This window comes from Myotis lucifugus, unplaced genomic scaffold (genome assembly GCF_000147115.1).
Source record: "Myotis lucifugus unplaced genomic scaffold, Myoluc2.0 scaffold_2, whole genome shotgun sequence".
Classification (NCBI taxonomy): domain Eukaryota; kingdom Metazoa; phylum Chordata; class Mammalia; order Chiroptera; family Vespertilionidae; genus Myotis; species Myotis lucifugus.
In genome coordinates this window covers 16203757-16212825 of record NW_005871050.1, presented here as the reverse complement: position 1 = coordinate 16212825, position 9069 = coordinate 16203757, and positions in this window count along the sequence as shown.

The following is a 9069-nucleotide window of genomic DNA, read 5'->3' as shown; positions in this document are numbered from 1 at the left end:
GTTTCTGTCTGCCTTTGCAATCATATGAATGAATTGTCTGAGACCCCCAACCCAGTTTGGTTTGTTGCTCACAGAATAATAGAGGATTTTTTTTTCTTTGCTTCATTGGTGGAGATTTCCTGGAAGTTTTAGGATATCTTCTCTTTAATTTTTCCTAGACACTCTGATTTTACTTATGTCTCTCATCTTTGCTTTCCCTCCATCCCCCACTGCAATAGTAACTTGCTCCAGGCTCACTTTGCTCTAGTGCAGTGGTTCTCAATCTTCTGGCCCTTTAAATACAGTTCCTCATGTTGTGACCCAACCATAAAATTATTTTCATTGCTACTTCATAACTGTAATGTTGCTACTGTTATAAATCATTATGTAAATATCTGATATGCAGGATGGTCTTAGGCGACCCCTGTGAAACGGTCATTTAACTGTCAAAGGGGTCGCGACCCACAGATTGAGAACCGCTGCTCTAGTGTCTAGGACAGTGGTCGGCAAACTCATTAGTCAACAGAGCCAAATATCAACAGTACTTCTTCAAAATAGACTCGCCCAGGCTGAAAACCGACTTCTGCGCATGGGCCACGAAGTTTTAATCACACTGTACGTGCACCCGCACATGGTATTTTGTGGAAGAGCCACACTCAAGGGGCCAAAAAGCCGCATGTGGCTCGCGAGCCGCAGTTTGCCGACCATGGGTCTAGGACAGTGATGGTGAACCTATGACACACGTGTCAGAGGTGACACACAAACTCATTTTTTTGGTTGATTTTTCTTTGTTAAATGGCATTTAAATATATAAAATAAATCTCAAAAATATAAGTCTTTGTTTTACTATGGTTGCAAATATCAAAACATTTCTATATGTGACACGGCACCAGAGTTAAGTTAGGGTTTTTCAAAATGCTGACATGCCGAGCTCAAAAGGTTCGCCATCACTGGTCTAGGAGATCCTTCTGCCACCAGAACTATGAATCCCAGAATTCCCGGTGTTCCCCACGCTCTGGGCTTCCACTTTCGGTCCTGGGGCTGCCATCAGAACTACTGTTCCCAGAATTCCTGGTGCTCCCCATGCTCTGGGCTTCCGCTTCTGTTCCTGGGGCTGCCACCAAAACTACTATCCCCAGAATTCCTGGTGCTCCCCATGCTGGGAGCAACAGAGGGAGCCACGTCCCCCCAAGGGAGCGACCAAGGGAGCCATGTCCCCCCAAGCTGCCAGCTATCCCGCTTCTGCTCTCCGCCCGGCACCTGTTTATGCAAATTAACCCATCATCTTTGTTGGGTTAATTTGCATATTCACCCTGATTGGCTGGTGAGCGTAGTGAAAGGACAGTCAATTTACATGTTTCTCTTTTATTATATAGGACTAGAGGCCCAGTGCACAAAAATTTGTGCACTGGCGGGGGGTGGGTATCCTTCAGCCCCACTTGTGCCCTCTCACAGTCTGGGACCCCTCAGGAGATAATGACCTGCTGGCTTAGGCCCGCTCCCGGGTGGCAGAGGGCAGGCCCAATCCCTAGGTGCCTTCCCCGCAGCCCCTGGTCGGACTCAGAGCAGGGCCGATTGGGGGGTTGTGGTGCCACCCTTGTCACATACAAAGCCAGCTGATCAGGGGGTTGGGGCCTGCCCCCTCTCACGCACAGAGCAGGGCCCATCATGGGGGTTGGGGCTCCGTACCCTGTCACACACAGAGCAGGGCCGATCAGGGGGTTGGGGAGCTCCCCCCTGTCACCCACAGAGCAGGGCCGATCAGGGGGTTGGGGCGCTGCCCCCTGTCATGCACAGAGCAGGGCGGATCAGGAGGCTGTGATGCCAACCTCAGTCACACTCAGGGTAGGGCCCATTGGGGGGTTGGGGCGCTGCCCCCTGTCACACTCAAGGCAAGGTCGATGGGGAGGTTTCAGCGCCACCCCCGTCACGCACAGAGCAGGGCGGATCAGGGGGTTGGGCACTCCCCCCGTCACACTCAGGGCAGGGCCCATGAGGGGGTTGAGGTGCCGCACCCTGTCACACAGAGCAGGGCCGATCAGGGGGTTGGGGTGCCTTCCCCTGTCATGAACAGAGCAGGGTGGATAGGGAGGTTGTGGCCCCACCCCCAGTCACACACAGAGCCAGCCGCAAGGCAATCAGGGGGTTTGGGCGCTGCCCTCTGTCATGCTGCTCCAGGGGCCAGGAGGCCTCATGGCTCCGCTGATCCCAGTGCTGGGAGGCCTCGCGGCTCCGCTTGACACCGGGGCAGTGAGGCCTCGCTGCTCCGCTGATCCCAGTGCCGGGAGGCCTCACAGTTCCGCTTGACACAGGGGCAGTGAGGCCTCGCTGCTCCGCTGATCCCAGTGCCGGGAGGCCTTGCGGCTCCGCTGATCCCGGTGCTGGGAGGCATATTACCCTTTTACTATATAGGATATAGGCCTGGTGCACGGGTGGGGGCTGGCTGGTTTGCCCTGAAGGGTGTCCTGGATCAGGGTGGGGGTCCCGCTTGGGTGCCTGGCCAGCCTGGGTGAGGGGATGATGGCTGTTTGCAGCTGGTCACACCCCCTTCAGGGTGGGGGTCCTCACTGGGGTGCCTGGCCTGCCTGGATGAGGGGATGATTGCTGTTTGCAGCTGGTCACACCCCCTTCAGGGTGGGGGTCCCCACTGGGGTGCCTGGCCAGTCTGGGTGAGGGGCTGAGGGCTGTTTTTAGGCTGGCGGGTGACTGAAGCTCCCAACCTCTCTTTTATTTCTTTTTTATTTTTTATTCTGGGATTTATTTACCTTCTATGGCTGTCACTGGAGCTGAGAACTGTCTTTAGCTCTGAGGCTTGGCTCCAGCTCTGAGACCTCGGCTGCTGAAAACAGGTTTCTGGACTTTGTTTACCTTCTGTATTTGAAACTTTGTTGCAACTCCAGCTCTGAGATCCCGGCTGACTGAAAGCAGGTTTCTGGGGTTTTGTTTAGCTTCTATATTTGTAACAATGTTTCTTAGAGAGCAGCTGAGAGGCCGGCAAGGCAGGCGGGGAACCTGGCTTCCTCCGTCACTGGAGCAAGCAATCCTCCCTGTTCGCGTCAGCTGCCTGGCTGCCGGCCGCCATCTTGGTTGGCAGTTAATTTGCATATCTCACTGATTAGCCAATGGGAAGGGTAGCCAAGTTACGGCTAATTACCATGTTTCTCTTTTATTAGATAGGATAATGCACATAATCCGTTCTGTTAAAGAGTAGGGATTAAGAACCACAGAGGAATCTACTTGGCCTAAGTGAATAGAATTACAGAGTGTTAGAATATATAGAGTTCTAGACAAAGCTGTGTCATTAGGGACAGAAAATGGAGAATCTGAAATTCCAAATTATAAATTTTAACTCTTATTTAGAAACCACGTGGAAACATTGAATATTTTAAAACCAAGATGCAATGTACTCAAATTAGTGCTTTAGTGGATGAATTCAGGGCAGAGACCAGTTAGGGGAATCTTCAAAATTCTAGGTCAGACACTATTACCTGAACTAGACTAGGGGCGATTGGGATAGAGAGAAAGGAGGTGGACAATATAGGGCATAAACTATATTGCCATACCATTATGAATAAAAAATCATGGCCAGCCCAGTCAGTGTGGCTTGGTGGTAGAGAGTTGACCCATGCACCAAGAGGTCACTGGTTTGGTTCCCAGTCAGGGCGCATGCCTAGGTTGTGGGTTCAATCCCTGGTGGGGATCGTGCAGGAGGCAGCTGATCTACGTTGATGTTTCCATCTCATTGACGTTTCTATATCTCTCTCCCTCTCCCTTCCTCTCCCTCTAAAATCAATAAAAACATTTTAAAAAAAGTCATGGCCAACAAAAGACACATCTTATAAAGGAATACTATCCTAAATATACAAAGTATTCCTAAAACTTAACAATAAGAAAACAAACCCAATTCACAATTGACTGAAGACCTTAACAGATACCTCACTAAAGAAGATATACAGATGACAAATTAGCACCCTATGTCATAAAAACCTAATATGCAAATTGTCCCTTCCACTGGGAGTTCAACAAGGAGGCAGGGAAGGCTGGCCAACAGCCCATGGCCCCTCCCCCTGCCTGGCCTCACCCCTTATCAGCCCTCCCACCCTGTTCAGGGGCAGGGCCGGCCCACCAACTGCCCACAGCCCCTTCCCTCTCCTGGCCTGATTGACCCCAATTGGGACGGGCTGGCCGGACCCCACCTGTGCACAAATTTGTGCACTGGGCCTCTAATATGAAAATAATGCTCAACATCACATGTCATCGGGAAATACAATGAGATACCACTATAGAAAAAAATAAATAAAAACTAATAAATTAGACTCCATTTTAAGGTGCTCAAATCAAACTACTTGGCCTCCACTTTCAGTTCAAATAATGGTAAAAAGGAGCCTTGTGCCTTCTTTGTAACCTTGTGGTTCTAGTCATAAGGAATACTATGTGAAATTCATTTTAAAATATCAACACTGGTAACCAAAAAAAAAGAGTTGTGGGAGTGTTAAGTTTACTTCACTTTAATAGGCATTAAGTACCTACTAAGGAAAACTCATTGTCTAGGGGTGTGGGAAAGAAAGGTAAATAAAACACTTTAAGGACCCAACCATTCAGAGATTCACTCCAGGGATTGTTAGTGGAGCAGGGGAAATATATATAGTGGATCATATGTTAGATTATTATATATGTAACCTATATGTTAGAATATGAGATGTGCTATCAGAGAATACTGTATGAAAAAAGGGATCAGTGCTACCAAGAAAGCACCTAGGAAACCTTAACTAAATGCAGAAACGAGGCTGTCTAGTTTCAAACTCCCAGTCCCTTCCCCTTCTCTCATCCTCTACTCAGGTCAACGATGACTTTATCTTATTTTTCCTTAAGTGGATTCCAGAGATTGAGTGCATTTTCTCCTTTTCTCTTTTTATTTTCCTCATTATTTATAATGAAATATTTAAGATATACACAAAATTATAGAGAATACAACTATAAACATCCATTTACCCACTACCCAGCATAAGAAATATAACATTACAAATACAGTTGAAGTGCACAGCGGAGTCCTCTCCAATAAAATTTCCCTTCCCTTTCTTTTCCCAAAAGGTAACCACCATCCTAAATGTGTTTATCTATCCAAACATGAATTTCTATATGCTACATTGGTACACAGCTCCCATGAGCATGCTTTTTACTCCAGATACTTGTATCCACAATCAATGTATGGTGATCAGTTTGCAATGTTTTAGACTTCATGTACATGGTATTATGTTTGTATTCTTCTGGAACCAGCTTTCCCCCCTTATGCATTTTTCTGCTGCCATCACCCACTCTCAGCCCCCCTATCTCTCAGCCCCTGTGAATTCTGGTCTCCGCAGTCCAGCCCTTGCCATCCTGTTCAGTTTACCTGCAACAGTTCCAAGCCAGTGAGTTAAGGCTGGTCCTACCTTGGGTGAGTCTCAGCCTCTTCCCCTGTGGCTTTAATAGTGCTTCTCATACCTTTAAACGACTGCTTCTCAAGCCTGCACTGCATCAGAATCCCCTGCAGAGCCTGCTAAACACAGGCTGCTGGGCTACCCTTGGAGTTTCTGATTGAGTAGGTGTTGGGTGGAGCCCCAGAATTCCTGGGTGATGCTCATGGTGCTGTTTTGGGGATCGAACTATGAGAACCACTGTTCCAAATCAATGTCTGGGCCCAGGCTCAGCAGCACCATCTGGCCTCCAGGCATGCTGGGCCATCTATGAGGTTTCCTTCGAAACTGTTCTAGAGCCCCTCTGTCTAGCAGACATATAATGCAAGTCACATGTGTAATTTTAACTTTTCTAGTAGCTGCGTCAAAAAAGAAACAGGCAAAATTCATTTTAATAGTATATTTTAATTCAATATGTTATCATTCAAACAGGTAATCAGTATACAGTTTATTAGTGAGAGCAGTGACACCTTTTATAGTTAAGCACATCTCAAATCAGACAGAGCAGCTCTAAAGCCTCGACATCAAAAATTGTTTCCAACTCGACATTTTAATTTATTTTGGGCTGCCATAAAATAATTTAAAGCAGGCTTACAAAATGGTGGAAAGTGATACCTTTCAAAACAAGAGGTAAGAGAGATATGAGTTGGGATTATTTATCTAACTAAACTCTGCCTGCATTTCGGTTTATTAATTGAAACAAACTTATTTTTAACTAAAACAAATGCTGTCAAATATAGCTATAAGAAATAAAAGTTAGATATCATTGGATAGCACTTTTTGGGTGATGAACTTTGGAATGATATCAGTGTTTCATACAATTAACATGGATTTATGAAAATGAAAAACTTAAGAAGAGTGAACAACAAATTCTTTCTTCTTTATCTTCTTTCTAGTTCTCCAAACTGCAGGATGAAATGAGAGAAAATTAACACTTACAAGGCATTAACCAGCTCCGATGACTTTCTAAATCTAAGAAAATAGCCCTGTGTGTACCTGCTGCATTTGTGCGCTATATCCCAACGAGGAGAGAACAACACGCTTCCCGCTTGTAACCTGCCTTGCAGATCATTTGATTCTGTCCAAGAGATCTATTGTGCCATTTGGTCCACACTAAAATGCCTTGATATTTGGTTCTGTCCAGAATGCCCATGCTTAGGAAACATCCTGGGTTCAAAAAGCCCATAATGTTTACATACACTTCTGATTTATAGGATTAATACATAAAAATATAAAGTTTTATTGGCCCAATAATTGTATTCTGGCCTTATTGCCAATAGTAACCTTTCTTGCCTCAGTAGCCTAGCTTGTAATGGCACATGGGGTTAGGTAGACAGCTCAGGGCTCCAATCTTGCAGAAAAGCAGAATTTAAATATCAAGGACCTTTTGGCATAGACCAAATGTCTCTGTGGACTTTTGGACAGGACCACATATCTGCTCATTGTGACCTGCACCTTTGGGTATAGGATGCTCCTATAACCCATGGCTTCAATTGTGATCATACCAACTTGTCTCCCTCTTGCCTAACACCATAAATGCCTTTTCTTTCCCTTGAGAGGCCACACTGGTATTTAAATAAATCTCTCCACCTTAAAAGCCTGTGCTCATTCTATAAGTGACACTCCTAGACCCTCAGTTTCCATATCACCCAGATAAGAGGCTATTATAAAACATGCAGCTATGAAAGTGCCATAAAAGAGAGATAAATTTATTCATTTAAATATAGTCAAAGATAAGATAAACCTTGAGATTTAATTACCAATTCAGTGATTAGCAATAATCATACTATGACTAAGTTTCTTTTCTTTTGACTGTCACATAAAATACAAAAATCTACAACCAAAAATTTAGGTATTAATCATTAAATGTGGTCCTACTTGAAATTGTTCTTTTTTGCTATTTGTAAGTCGTCCTTGTCTCCTAGTTCTTATAGGAAACTATTTTTTTTAAACTTTATTTTTGTTGTTGACATGATTACAGATGCCCCCATTTACCACCCCCCTTTGCCCACCTCCACCCAGTCCCTGCCCCCACTTCCCTCTGGCCATCACCACCTGTTTGCTGTGTCTATGGGTTAGGCATATATGTTCTTTGGCTAAGCCCTTCACCCTCTTTCATCTAGTCCTTTGTACCCCCCTCCTGTCCGACAGCTGTCAATCTGTTCCATGTATCCATGCCTCTACTTCTATTTTGTCAGTTTATTTTGTTTATTAGATTCCACATGTAAGTGAGATCATATGGTATTTGTCTTTCTCTAACTGGCTTATTTCACTTAGTATAATAATCAGACTGCATTTCTATGGCCAAGCAATGAAGGCCCAACCACGCAGCCCAGCTACTTGAGCTGCTGCATCTAGTAACTGTTTTCTAAACAAATATTGGCCTTAGGTACTGATTTCCTTAGTCTTTACAGATAGAAGACAGAAGACCTCATGAGAACAAATGAGTAGCCATGAAGTATAGTTCAGTACATAATGTGTTTTATATTACTAGGTGTATGCGTAGTCTATTAACATTCTAAGTAGATAAAATTGAATTTCAAAACTAATTTTAAACAACATTTTTAAAATTAATTTACTGGGAGAATTAAAAAAAAAATAAAGCTGTCAGTAACAGGTAAATGCCAGGAATGGTTGGGTGATATTCAAAGCGACACACAGATACCTGCATTTGCTGGATCTGCTCTCTGCTGGATCCACAACCATTTCAGGTCCTTCCTGTTTTTTGGTTCAACTCCTCGTTGTCTTCCTTACTTTCAGCACCCTGGACCCCTTCTTCAGTTGTTTCTTTAGTGAAGAATAAGACAGACTTTGGGATCAGACATTCCCAGAAGAAAATCCCAGTTCATAATGAACGGGTTCACACATAAACCCTCAGGAGAAGCAGGAGGATGGAACTAACTAGGAGAAGACGAGCTGGGCACCTTGCTACTAGTGGAGGCAACACCCCCGTGGCCCTCACATTTCTGCTGCTCGATTGTTTGCACGGTGACATTACTTCCCTTTTTCTCGTAAACCTGTGCTGCTGCTGGCTTCTGGCCTTGCGGAGCAGAAGGGATCAGAATAGCCAGGGTATTCTGTATGTTCTAGTCAGAACGGTCTTGGGGAAATAGTTTTGCCTCAGCGACAAATTCTGTGTGAAGCTCATTAGCCCCTCAAGCCCCTGAATCTTTCATTTTTACAAAGTCCTCGGGATCAGTTCTCAAAGTTTGGGCATCAAGTCTGTAAGAATGTTGACACCTTCAGAAGCCAAGAGCCAACACCAGGCATGCCCTTTGCCTGTGCTTTTCCTTTGGTTCCCCTCCCCTTCCTCCGGGCTCCCTCCTGAGCCCCGCCCCTGGGAAGGACCTGGGTCTGTGGATGTGAACTGCACTGATGAGCTCCGCCGTCTTAGCGGAGGGAGGGCGGGAGAGGGCATAAGGGAGGGCGGGAGAGGGCGATGGACTTTTCCCTCGGGGCGGGGGGCAGGGAGGCTGTCATGGGGTTGGGCTTCTCCTGGGCCTGCGGTGTGTTGAGGGCCCGGCCCACCCGAGGGAGCATGACCTCCGGTGCGCCAGCTGTGCCCACCGCCTGCTCACAGGCGGCCCTCCTCCCCCCCCCTGCCCCCCCCCCACCCTCCTTCCCCCCCCTCTCC